Source organism: Squalius cephalus, assembly GCF_949319135.1.
Source record: "Squalius cephalus genome assembly, chromosome: 14".
In the NCBI taxonomy this organism is placed as follows: Eukaryota; Metazoa; Chordata; class Actinopteri; order Cypriniformes; family Leuciscidae; genus Squalius; species Squalius cephalus.
Genome location: NC_137135.1, coordinates 21,827,996 through 21,837,283, shown reverse-complemented (window position 1 = coordinate 21,837,283; position 9,288 = coordinate 21,827,996).

The following is a 9,288-nucleotide window of genomic DNA, read 5'->3' as shown; positions in this document are numbered from 1 at the left end:
AGTAAGCTGCTTCAGCACAACGCTACATCCTTGATGAGGATATGACACACAAACCACAACCTTCCAGAAGAGGTCAGTGAATGAGTATAAAGTTTTAAATTATAAATAAACCATAAATGTTCACCCAAAAAACACAGAAAATTCTGTCAATTTTACACACCCTAAAGTTTTTCCAAACCTTTGAATTTCTTTCATCTGCTGAACACAAAAAATATATATTTTGAAGAAGATGCATGGTTAACAAACAGCTAAGATAGACCCCAATGACTTCCATTGTATGGGGGAAAAATAATTATGGAAGTCAATGGGGTCCATCAACTGTTTGGTTAGCCTACTGACATTCTTCAAAATATATTCTTTTGTGTTTGGAACAACATGACTGAATTTACAATTTTGGCTGAATTTTGGGGTATACCCCTTTCAGTTCAGAATTAAATTGGGAAAATTACTTGTGATTCAGTTCTCAAATGTGAATTGAAGTTGGCCTACCAAAGCAGAATTGCAATTTTAATGTGAATTTAAACAGGGAGAATTAAAAGAGGCACTTTGTCACAATGTCATGAAACATGTCATAAATTAATCAGAAATTTGATTATGTTTGTTGTAACATTTTTGCTGATTTATGTATTGGTTTATGTGTCATTTAAATTACTATGAAAAGCCTATAAAGGGCTTTACAGAGCACTGTTGAAATGCTGAAAATATTTTTGGAGCCAAGACTTTATGTACCTAAACTTAATAAACATGCAAACACAGTATAAATAATAATACAAAAAACTGAAAAATATTCAAGTGAAAGTATGAAAATATGTTCATATGTATATCTGTATGGCACTGCCAATTTTATTAGTCACATCAGTCAAGTATGAGACATTAACATGGTAGAAAGGAGTAAGTTTCTGGATGTCAGCTCCAATAGGTAATCCATTTCTCAGGAGCTGAGATGCCAAGACTTTGTGTGTTCTGGTAGATGGGCCATCTTAGTGACGGGTGAAAATGGAGGCCCTTCCACAACTGACAGCCCCCTGGGATAGAGGAGAGCCTCTCATGGAAAACAAGCATTAGGGGCTTCTTGCACACTTTAAAGAAATAAATAAATAAATGAGGAAAAAAACAATGAAGAACATCACAGGAAACTGACAAAAAGAACCTATTTTACAAAAACATAGCATGACAAGAGACAGCACTTAACGTCCCCAAATGCACTACACCCATGGGAACTGCTTCAATTACTGCTGCAAGTTCAATGAAGAAAACCACAGGCAGTCTGACTATCTTTATTTGAAAGATCGAGCCTATGAAAGAAATGCATTCAGAACCGAATAGCCTACTTCAGAAAACATTTTCCTTGGGACACTAAGATGCATCTTAGACAGTGGTAACACTTTACAATTAGGTCCAATATTAATGCATTAACTAACAACAATGAACAATACATTTGTTACAGTGTTTTTTTTATCTTTAACATTAACCTTAGTTAATGAAAATACAACTATTCATAAATCTAATGTATTAGTAAATGCTGAAATTAACATTAACTAAGATTAATAAATGCTTTAGAAGATATTTTGCATTGTTAGTTCGTGTTAATTAAAACACTCTTAAAAGAAAAGGTTATAGAACCTTAAAGTGTTTTATCAGGCACTTCAAATAGCTTAGTTTTAATTCATTTTTTATTTTTATTTTTATTTTATATGAATTAAACAGCTGTTAAACATGACAGTATTTTATATATATATAAAGAGAGAGAGAGAGAGAGAGAGAGAGAGAGAGAGATGATCAATTAGTCAATAAGTTGCTTTTACTCATCAGTTAAGCAATTTCAACTTTTTTATGTTATACAAGATTCACAGATTTTTTTAAAAATCCGTTTAGTGTAATTAAAGTTTAAATTACTTAAAAATCCAAGTTGATTGTACTTAAAAAATTAAGTGTTGTTGAATGTAATATAGGCCTATGTATATGTTTATACAACAGTATGAATACATGCAGTCATCTATATTTTCAAAAACTGATATAGTCAATTGCATGCAATGTAAATGTCATTATCAGTTGAATAAAGGGGTCCTATTATGCCCTTTCACAAAGTCTTGGTTTTGTTTTTGGGGTATAATATGTGACCCTGACCACAAAACCAGTCACATGGGTCAATTTTCTAAAATTGAGATGTATACATCATCTGAAAGCTGAATAAATAAGCTTTCCATTGATGTATGGTTTGTTAGGACAGGACAATATTTGTCCGAGAGACAACTATTTGAAAATCTGGAATCTGATGGTGCAAAAAAACTGAAACATTGAGAAAATTGCCTTTAAAGTTGTCCACTTATGTTCACGATTGTGCTGCATTTACTCACAAAAATAAATGTTTTATATATTTATGTTAGGAAATTTACAAAATATCTTCATGGAACATATTTGACTTAATATTGTAATGGCATAAAAGAAAAATCAATAATTTTTACCCATACAATGTATTGTTGGCTTTTGCCACAAAAAATATACCCATGCTACTTGTGACTGGTTTTGTGATCCATGGTCACATATGTTTTCATGCTTGATTGTTCAAAAAACGCATTATTTCTCACACACACTTGTTCATTACATTATTATACAGCTCCTCTCTATCTCCAGTCTGGTTGAACTCGTCATTTTAGATTAAGCCCCTCCTTATGAAATACAAAATGTGATGTGATTGGTTAGCCCAGTGTGTTTTGTGATTGGCTGCACTTTATGGAAATGTCACCATAACCGCAAGCTCTACTCAGAAGTAAATATTAAGGATGGCGACAATTTCAAACCATTTCGGGCTTGATTCAGACCCTGACAATGTTAACGAACAAGAGGATTGTGCTGAACGGATGTCAAGCGCAGACTTTGCAAGCACGGATTTCACAGGACGTTTCAGAGTGTTTTTTTATGTTATCCACCATTTAATCATATTTGTCGGAAAACTATGGTAATACAAACAATCGATCACAAAAATCATAGATAATATTCCTAAGGGGTGGTGAAGTCTTACAAAAGCAAGAGCTTACAAAAGTAAACACTATCAATTCTGTAATGTTAGTTAGCAGGCGGGCGGAGGCAAAACTTTGCCCTTCGTTTACATCATAGCAGTCATAGCAAATACATAAAGCTTAGAATTGGAACTGTTAATAGAAAACACAACTACAAATAATAAGACATACTTACAAGTTTTATCCATAAACAACAGATTGTCCAGACAAAATGGGAATGGCTGCGTCTTTCAGGAGAAGCTTTTGAGCATATAGCCTGCATTGTACTCTGTCTGTCTGCTGTTCTTCGTAAAATGTGCATCGCACAGGCAAACGTTGAGGTTATAATGTTCAGGAACAGTGTTAAAAATACATTGTTCATCTTCAAAGTTCATCAGGACAAACTTTTTCCGGGGTGGAAAAAACAGCGACAACACTCCTCATTTTCTTTAGCGCAGCTCAACTATGCCTCGCCAACTTTTTTGTGTATTCCGTGGGCGGGGATTATTTAAATGAGGAACATTGTGACTTCATAAGATCCGGAAAAAGTGTGTTGTAGTCCAAACGAGCCGTTCGTTAGTTCTTGAAAAGTGGATTCTGTTAAGTAGAACATCTCCCTTTGGAGTAGACTTTGAGCTTTGTAATATTGCAGATCTTTTTTATGCTCAAACAGCAACATTACACACTAACTTAAGTTGAAAAAGCATAATATGTCTCCTTTAAAAATAGCTGTAAAAGTATTATTAAAATATAAACTATACTACTGAGAAATGTTGTAAGTGGGTAAATATGTTATGGTTGTTGATTTTATTTTGGCTCTAGATATAAGCAAAGTGATATTAATGAAATTAAAATAAATATTACAGCAGTAACAGTGGAAATGTCAATTCCATGGACTTCAAAGTGAAACCTGAAATGGACATATTTTGGCTGTGTTTAAAGGCCTCATTGTCTAAAATGGTCCATGGAATGTTTTGCCTTGCTTACTATGATATTTGATGTCCCAAAATCAACATTCAAATTTGAAAAGAAAGTTTTTACTGATGGAATTAAGTCTAATTTTTGGCCAAAAATAAATGATGGGAGGAAAATTGTATTTTCTTATCATTATCCAGAACAATGGCATGATGTGAACCAAACTGCCAGTAGGGGGCACTGTCACACCACATAAACAATTTTCTCTCTTTACCTTATCGTCATATGTAAAGCCTTAGTCATATTTCATTCAGTATGTTTCAGGTTGTTATAATTATAAACACCCTGAACTGTGGTGGTGCAATAATAGTTGGTGAATAGGTGCAATAATAGCCTACCTATTTGTAATTATAGATAATAGCATATAATTAGCACAATGTTTGCAGAGCTTGGCAAGACACACTGAACTGTATTTAGATGAGGTTTTACGGCACTGTATAAACCACACCATCTTAACAGAGTATCATCAGCATTATGAGCTCTGTCTCAACTTCATCTTATAATTACTGTCCCAAAACTGGCTCACAACACACACACACACACACACATGCGCGCACACACACACAAACACAGTGCATCCTGGTGGAAAAGCAGAAGTGACCTGTCATGCAGAGAGAGGTCAGATGATGGATGACGTGTGGGTGGTTCTATCGCTTGGGAAAAAGACCCAGGGGCTGACTGTGGCCTGTGCAAGGGCCAACAATAACATCCTTAAATAAAACAGCATGAAAAGAGTCCCCATATCCCATAGTCAGTCCAGTGCAGGACTAAGCAATGATGGAGCAAGAGCTGTAAAATTAGAGCAAATGCCACAAACAATGAACATTGTTTTGTAATGGCATTGTAAAAGGGGAAAAACCCAACTATGCTGAGTTTCTGCAGATTGGAAACATGTGTGGTGAATAAAATAAATAAATAGAAATGTTAGATTTCCCACTCCCACTCTGAAATGATGTGCTGACCACATTTTCATGGGAAACACTACAGCATAAACTGTGGAAATGAACTGATCATTGTCCCAAGGTTTTATTTTATTAAAGGCAGTTTTCACTGGATTATTGAGCCTGCAACGTGATTATAAACAGCATTTTGTTTAACAATTGTAACAGGAGTGATAGAACGTTGCAATGCTGCATGTCAATATTATTGCATAACATGTCTTTTAAGGGGTGTTAATCATTGTAATCAACATATTTATTTGTGTCACTCCTGAGTATTACAGTAAACAAACACATACTCATTATTGTAAATCACCTATCTCTTACACATACAGCATGATACAAACTCCTGGCATAGAAAGAGTTAAAATTCACTCAGCGCTTTAGTCCAATTCCCAACATGTTCCTGTCATTTTTGTGCCCATGACACATTGTGTTCTGAAGCAGAAAGCATCTGCTCTTTTATGGGCAAATTCAATTAGTACTTAAGCTGAATAAAAAAAGAGAAGTCAACATCTGGAGCCGTTACATGTTAATGTAATAAACTGGAAAAAAGGTAAGATAGGGGAGTATTGCGGTGTAAAATGTTCAAGGACGTTGGGCTCAGCGATACGTCTTTGCATGCCAAAAGTTTATTCAGCTGTAAAGAAAGGGTTAAATGGGAGATGTCATGTTTATAGAGACCCCAGAGAAGAAAGACAACCTAAAAAAATACTATTATTAAGAAAACTGGTGTATGGGGTTTGGATGTGAAATCACTTTCATTCTCACACCCCCACACACCCCCATTCACTAAAAAAAGAAAACCCAACAGACTGTGGTATTACTGGCGTGAGGAAAAGGAAAGATTTCATAGTAGAAAAACTAAGGGGAATTGAGATAAGGCAAGCAAACAAGACCCAGCTGTGGAAAGGTACCGTTGGCAAGGCTCCAGAGAGGACGGGGAGAGATTCATCTACACCCACAACCATTAGTTAATTAGTCCATAAGGTGATATTACACCTATCCAACAATGAATGCATAATCTCTATCATCCTTGAGCATTAAACAAATGAATCGCAGAACAAAAGGGAAACATACCACAAATAAGAACTCTATCATGTTATAAAGATTTTGTGCAATGCTTTGTGGCAAACATTGAGTACAGAGTTAAAAACACACGGGAAAAGTGTGAATGATGTCACTCGAATCTTGTTGGTTTCACATAAACGGCAGGGTTTTATTGAGCCAAAGAAATAAAGATAGTCAGTTGCAGTTAGGAAATACGGGTTCACTGAGCTAGGTTTACTGGAGACGCTGTGCCAGGCTACAATTAGACATGTTCTCTACTCGGAAAATATTTAAAAGCGAGTGCGAAGAACATGGGGGGGCTTTATTCATGAATAGTTTATGTTTATTTAGTATGAATTCGCATATAAAAAGTGTTGTTGGAAGGCTTCGTTAATTCTGAATACCGTATCCACTTTCCTCAATGTTGGCACCGTAAATTAGGCCTTCAATTTGTAATGCAGTTGCTAATAAGTATATAAAACAGAACTCGGAGTAATTCTCTGCACTGACCTCTCTGCTTCTGATAAAATTGCTATAATATACACATCCACATGTCCTACATCTATGTATTTTTCTAAGAAGACCACACTTTAGCCGTGGACTGCACTTGCAAAGGTGTCAGAAACAGTGTGAGAAATAGCATTCCGCCTTCATCATCACGAATAAGCAAATTTGATGTCAAGTTTGAAGTCAAGACTCCATGATGGATGCACAGTCTAGCACCACCTCAATAATGGTGACTTGATCGGTTCAAGGTTAAAAGAGTTAGCTTAGGCCACACTGAATTTGACCATCCCTCTCCAACTTTTTTTTTCTCCCGTTATCAGCACATCCCTTCATTGGTCTTCATTTCCCTCTGCAAACTTATGAAAATGCTCCGAGATGATTAACACAGACTTAATGACCTGCAAAAACAACAGTGGCTCGTGAGTTTCTTCAATTTGCCGTTGCCCACCTCCCTCCCCCATATAAGGGAACAATATACCCCTGCCTTGCTCTCATAAGGATTCATTACCCTGCTCTGAGATTTCCAGGCCAGGCGAGGGAAGCGTTATTTCCCCTGTGTTGGCTCTCACATTGGCAGGGCCATTACTCTTAACACTCCTGCAAAGGGGCTAATGGGGCAGCTTTACTGACAGAGAAGAGGAAGGGGAGGAAGAGAGGGAGGGGGTGGGTGGGTGAGAAAGGGCTAAGATGATATGGTAATCAGAGAGGGAAGGGATTTGGGAATTCCGAGTGCATGGAAGAAGTGGGAATGAGAAGTAAAAAATTTAATTTGTTGAACTTGGGCCAAAATTACAAAGCTTGAAAAATGAGATAATGAGGCAAACTATCGTTCCATTTATGCCCATGATTACAAAAAAAAACAAAAAAAAAAAACATTAATTCAGTTTAATGTAGTTCTGTAATGTGGATACTCGTTTACTCTTTGTAAATGACAATGTTGAATGGTGGAAGGTGCTAAAAGGTGAATGGGAAAGTAGCAAATGATTACATTCAAACATGTAATACTGTTCCCATTGTAAGTAGACCATCTCAGTTCCAGAACGAGGAGACATTAAGGTTGTTTTAACCATGCTACAGTGAGCAGCCCCTGCCAATATCCAAGATCTACTACTATTACAGGTCCAACAGAGTGCAGGGCAATTACAGGGGCAATTAAACTCGAACTTGGAGATATAGATTGGTGGGGACCCCAAACACTGCAAGCATCCGAGGCATCAAAACAGAATAAATGCTGGGGTCAAAAGTCTGCCTTGGCAAGGTCAAACACTTAAAACCAAAAAATGGAAAGACAAACACTGCAGAAATGCAATAATATAAATTAACCCCAAAACATAAACAGTTCCAATATGTGATGCAGAAATAATTCACTGTTCTTGCCACATAAAAACAGCTCTTTGAGAAACTGAAAGATGTTAGGATCAGATTATTTAGTTTATGGCATATCTCATTTGCTTGATTGCTTGTATCATCGCAAAATGTAATGCTAAATGCAAATAAAGCATCAAGATAATAAGATATTATATCCATCATGATTTTCTATAATGCTGCTTTGAAACAATGTGTATTGTGAATTGAAAATCAATAAGTTGATTTTATTTGGTACAACTATTAAAAGTGAATAAAGTTAATAGAATGATAGATAGACTTATTTATTTTGACATTAGACAGCAGTGTAAACCTTTACCAAATTCACTTAAAACCTTAGAGAATAAGAGAATAACTGAAAGCCAATTAAACCCAAATAAATAGTATCTGTATATATACATATATACAGATGTGTTTGAAGGCATAGATACAGTCAGCGTTGGGAAAAGTTACTTTTAAAAGTAATGCATTACAATATTGTGTTGCTAAGTTACATTTTATGGAAAGTAGTGTGTTACATTTAATTACAATAAAACTGGAATGTCTTAAAGGTTAAGTCTATTTGGATCAATGTAAAATAAGGCCGAACAATTCAGTATGACACTGAAACTTCTTTTCATGTACTAAAGTGATAGATGTATTGTTATGAGCTCACAAAAACTGTAGAAATTTTGATTTCAATCTTAGATGTCTAAGATCATCCTTCCAGAGTCTTCTGTCATTTTAATGTAAAATCTGTGTCTGTGAAAAAAGGCAAGGCACTAATATTATTTAAGTCCTCTGGTTCCTTGGTGCATAATGTCACAGTCTCCCACAATGCATTGCTGAGTACGGTGCCCTTGACTTCCCCCAGTCCACAGTCTCAGCCAATCAGCCGCCTCCTCCAGGGACCAAACCTCATTAACTGCTTACAGAAAGATATTCTCTATTTAATTGCTCCTCTTAATAGACCCGAGTAGCATGGAGGAGTGACAGCTGTATACATACATGCACACACACTCACAAAAACGCCACAATTCCATGTACAAATTCTTCAAGAGATAATAATTCATATAACTTAAATGCATTGTATAAGAGAAGAAAGTGTGAAGAATCTCGATCCAGAGTGGTTTTGACTACTGAAGTCTTCAAACAACTAGTCCTCCACAAACCATAATCCTAAATTCACAGGCCCCATTTGGCAGTCATTCCGTTAATCCCATCCCGTCTGATTTGCAGGAAAAGATACAGGGGAGATGTGGGAAATAAGTTACAGCTCTCATTCCGCCTGCCTTTGGGACGACAGCTTACAGAAGGCTGACATTTGGGAAACTGGGCTGTAATTGCTTTTTGTGTATTAAAGAGAAGTGTCATGGCCAAAGACAGAGAGAGCTCGCCTGTATCCCACAAGAGACCCCATCCCATGAATGCCTTCATCCTATGCCTTTCGTTAAGAAGATCCTTGCACATTTCCC